Consider the following 5,362-nt stretch of genomic DNA (forward strand, 5'->3'; position numbering starts at 1 on the left):
GCTTATTATCCATCTTGGCAAGATTCCACAGTTTACAGTCCTAGGATGAAAACTATTTTTGAGAAAGTCTTACCATATTCCTTAAATACTATTACTACTTATAATAATTTATATTTTGTTGCTTGACTCAGTTATATTAATTGAGCATTTTTCTAGTTATAGCAATATATACAAATTATATTTTTAAATTTCTTGATATAAGACATAGAACACAGATATACCTTACTTAAGGCAGGAATCAGAGACAGGAAGTCAACTGCTATTTCCTTCAAATTTCTCTCTCTCTCTCTCTCTCTCTCTCTCTCTCTCTCTCTCTCTCTCTCTCTCTCTCTGTTGGAAAAGCTTTATGTTCCCCCCTTCTGCCCTATTCACTCTGTTTTTCATTCTACAGGAAAAAAAAGTCCTAATTAGAACCCTCTGTTTCAAGAACTAGTTAAAGTCTGATGTCTGGTTGAGGAGAGATGCTATGCTATACAGTTTAAGAGGTTTATTCAAAGAAGTTTATAAGAGGGCAGCTGATAAGACAGTATTGAGAATTTCTGTGCACTGCAAAGAACTCTACAAATATCATCACCCTATCATGCCAATGAGAAAATTCTGAGCTTGTTGCCAAACTTTCTTCTTCTCTGGCCCATCAGTTAATACTTGTCTGCCCCCTACCTTGTCAACATCTTGTCAAGGTGTATGCCAGGATGTGAATATATACCACTGACTCCACTGGCCCATAGAAGGATCCATGCATCTCTGAACTTGGCTATATAAAAGTCAACCAGCTCATTTTAAACTGTATTTTCAGATATTATGCATGTTACTAGTGTTCCCTCCCATTGTCCACTTCCTTTAATTACCCTGTCCTAATTTCACCATTATTCCTTAATATCACTATATTCTATTTTCTATTTCTGGAATGATAACCCTCATACCCCTTAGTCTCTTATTAGCTACCCAACTTTTGTGGGAATTATAAACGACTCACTCACATTTCTACAACATAAATGTTAGCATTCATATCTAAGAGAAAACACACAATGGTTGTCTGTTTATTGGGGTCTGAGTTATTTTATTTAGAAGGACAATTTCCAGCTCTACCCATTTGTCTGAAAAAATATTTAATTGTTGTTTTCCTAACAAATGGATAATATTCTATTGTGTAAACCAACCACACTTTCAGTATCAAGTCATCAGCTGATGAACATCAAGGCTCTTTTCAATTTCTGTCTATTGCAAAAAGAATAGCAGTAAACATGGATTTTCATGCATCTCTGGAATAATATGTAGAGTATATCAAGAGTGATAAAACTTGATGTTGTGGCAGATCTATTTTCAGCTTTCAATGAAACCTATACTGATGTCTGTAGTGACTGGACCAGTTTGTATTCCTATCAGAAATGAATATATCCTCACCTTTTCTGCAATCTGTTGCTGTTTCTCTTCATACATCTTAGAAATTCTGAAGGTAAGATGAGATCCCAAAGTAATTTCAGTTTGCTATGTTAGAGAAACTTACTTAATACTATTTTTATTCTATATCTTTGTCTATAATATGAACAGGAGGAGTGTGTGCATGCGTGTGTGTGTGTGTGTGTGTGTGTGTGTGTGTGTGTGTGTGTGTGTATTAGAATGGATTTATTTTTGTGAACTTGCTGACTTGTTAGGAGGTAAATGCAGCCTTCCCTCTGCCATGGATGTTTCCTGCAGTCCCTAATATCATTGCTAGTTTCCCTGTCAATGTTCTTGTCAAAGCCGCCGATGCTTCTTCTCTGTGGATTGCACAGACCTGGCAGTCTTCAGAGCTGCATTCTCTTTATTAATAGTTTTTTCACTACTCTTTAGGCTGCAAATGAAAGGGACGTGCTTTATGTGGACCCCCAGATTCACGTCTAAAGTTTTCCAATCTTTTTTTCAGATATCTTGTTTGGGTGAGATAATAACCTTTTGCAAATATGAGCAAAAGTTTTAAAAAAATGAGTCTGGTTTTAATTCTCCTTCCAAATAATCATATTATTTTTGCTAAATACAGAATGAAGGAGTTACGTTCCCCACCTATACCAGGTAGGTGAATGGTGTCCAGCCTCTGTGATTTATGAGGTGCCTCCTCTGTGGACCCCCTGGGGTGAATATGCCTGTGTAGGAGAGGTGCTTCATTTTATGTTCTATTTCTACATCTGAAACAGAATCTCTGTCCTTTGTGCTGGGCTAGATTCCCAAGTATTTCACTTGGGAAAATATTTAAAGTCACAGTCTGCTCAAAAAATTCCTCATCTATGTTATGCTCTACAGGAAGGTGATAGTAGCATGTCAAAATTCCTCATGATGAATGTCAATATTTTGCAAGGAATGGTTCATTTAATCTAATTTTTCTTCTTCTTCTTCTTCTTCTTCTTCTTCTTCTTCTTCTTCTTCTTCTTCTTCTTCTTCTTCTTCTTTTGAGGAGAATTTTGCTATCATTCTCATCTTCTTGCCACTGTATATAACATCTATTTTTTAATTAGATATTTTCTTTATTTACATTTCAAGTGCTATCCCCTTTCTTAGATTCCTCTCTGAAAATCCCCTATGATTCCCTTCCCCTGCTCCCCAACCCACCCACTTCCACTTCTTGGCCCTGGCATTCCCCTATACTGGGGCATAGAATCTTCACAAGACCAAGGGTCTGTCCTCTCATTAAGGACCAACTAGGCCATCCTCTGCTACATATCAGCTAGAGACACGAGTCCCATCATGTGTTTTCTTTGATTGGTGGTTTAGTTCCAGGGAGCTCTGAGGGTCCTGGTTAGTTCATATTTATTTTTTCTTCTTAGGGGGGCTGCTAACCCCTTCAGCTCCTTGGGTACTTTCTCTAGCTCCTTCATTGAGGGACCACCTTTCAAAATATTGTAGTGATGTGTTTAAAGTCGCAAAAATAGAAGAACTATGGTTAAGTATTCTTTTCCTTCCAAATTAACACTTTTCATTATACTATGCAAAAGGAGGTAAATCTTTTCTTGCAAGTGAAGAATCGATTGTTTAATGATTTGAAATTGAGTATCTACATAACAACAGTGTATAGGCATCAGTATTACTAATTTATAGAGATCGGTAAGACATTAAATTAAGCTTGATAAGTTTGTTTGTTTGTTTCATCTTCTGCTGTATTTTGTTATCAAGATCAATAAGATCCTCAATCTCCAGTATCTAATTACAAAGCCAGAATATATATATATCAATAATTAAACTATACTGCCTACTTGATTGATTTGAAAATATTTAAGGCATTAGACATCATAACTTTAGTTGTGACTATATTGGTCTTTCTAGCAAAAAAAATTAACTGAGGAGAGACTATCTTTCTTTGACGAGCGTGGCACTATTTAATAAGAATAGTTAGATATTTGTTAACAGAAGAGGCATAGGAGGGTGGCTAGTGTAAAAATGCTTTATTTTTGCTTCCTGAAAACCATGGTGTGAGCTTCTTCTTTTCTGCAACACCGTATCGGTCTTCATAACTGGAAGCACAAAAACCGTCTGCAAAGGTAAGTATTTCTTTCCTTCTAAATTGCTTATACAGGCATTCTTTGTCAGCAAAAGTAAAACCGACTGATAAACACAATGATTTCTGGTTTGCGGGACATTATCAAAGGTACCTATTGTGTAGTGTCTTCCTTGAATTGGTTTACATTCTGAAAACTTTGTATCTTTGCACGATGTCTTCCCAGCTTTGAATGGATCCTTGCAGGTTGCCACTGATAACAACCATATTGTTCTTTATTTCAATGAGTTTAAACCTCTTTACATTTTTTTACATATTTTAATAGCAATTTGCTACATTTGTTTCAAGTTACATATGTTAAAGGTATTTGTATTTTTATGCTAGATTTATTTTATTAAAGATAATATATGCCAGACAGTGATGGCACACACCTTTAATTCCAGCACTTGGGAGACAGGGGCAGGTGTATTTTGGAGTTCAAGGCCAGCCTACTCTACAGAGTTTGTTTTAAGATAGCCAGGGCTACACAGAGAAACCCTGTCTCAAAAAAAAAAAAAAACCATAAATAAATAAAGTAAAATATAAAAGTTCATCCACATTATTATATCATGGATGACGTTTTTAATAACTGATCAATAATATCTCAACTCTGATGATATCAATCACATTTACTTTGACCATTGTTAGACACTCAGGATGTTCCACATCAGGATTATGTGAATAATTTACTTCATGAGTGTGTGTGTGTGTGTGTGTGTGTTTCTGTGTATGTTTCTGTGCGTGTGCTTGTATGTATGTAACTGATGGACTACTTTACAGTTTAATATTACTTTTGTGGGGAGAATTTCATAATTTTTTCCACCATGGTGTGTTAGTGTATATTCCTAATTGTTTACAGGGTTTTATTTAATCTTCAACTTTTATAATCACTCATCTTGTGAATAATAATTATTTTAAGAGTGTAAGGTATTAAAATATGATGCTTTTAATTTTCAGTGCTGCTGCTGATTAATGTTGTGAATAAATTATATGTACCAGTTGGTTATTATGTTGTCTTCTATGGAGACAAGTCTAGTCAATTTTTTATCCATTTTTATGCAAGTTACATAAATGCCAATCACAACAATAGGACAAGATTGTCTTTTAAATAGATGGTATTATATAAATGACATGCACATTCAATCATTAGATCATTATCTCATCTCATATATAAAAATTCAATGGAAAATGAAGTAAATACTTAAATATATTAAGGAAACTACTGAAAATACCATGTGAGGGAAAACCAACAACATTGGCACTAAAAATTATTTTGAATGGCTTATAAAACACAGGAAAATAATGTAAAAATATATAAATAGCACTATGTTACACCAAGAAGGTTTGAATAATAATAAAGTGTCAAGATTCGACCTATAGAATGTCAAAAAACTATGCATATAAATATACTTATACACATATAAAAGAAATAAATGCCAATAAGTTAAGGAATTCAACTATCTATCAAGCAAATAAACCTGATAATCAGCATTTAACTAAGTATTATCATTAAAATTCCTTTTTAAAAATGTAAAATAAAAACATTAAGGAAAGTTGTATAAAGAAAAATAAATTTGTTTTCAATTTTTCTTATACCTTTCTATTTTTTTACTTTATGGAAATAGGCACAGTTGCTTCAGAATATATAACAGGAATCAGCTGTCTCCTTCATTCTCTGTCTTAATTAGCATTACAAAAGAGAAACACAGCATATATTAGGTGTAATTTCTAACCTCAGAAGAAAATGTTACCTTGAGCTCCTGAGCAAGCATGAGCTGAATTACTGTTTTTGCTCAAGGGGGGATATATTTAGGCTTGTTTGTAAAGTATAAATTAGAGTAAGTACCATAGTGT

At 34.1% G+C, this 5,362-nt stretch overlaps 1 pseudogene; it reads right to left on the bottom strand.

The window, feature by feature from the left end:
* Positions 1-1,440, bottom strand: part of LOC110337810 — a 26,852-nt pseudogene extending 25,412 nt beyond the window's left edge.
* Between the last annotated feature and the right edge of the window lie 3,922 nt (positions 1,441-5,362).

This window comes from Mus pahari, chromosome 20, assembly GCF_900095145.1.
Source record: "Mus pahari chromosome 20, PAHARI_EIJ_v1.1, whole genome shotgun sequence".
Classification (NCBI taxonomy): Eukaryota; Metazoa; Chordata; class Mammalia; order Rodentia; family Muridae; genus Mus; species Mus pahari.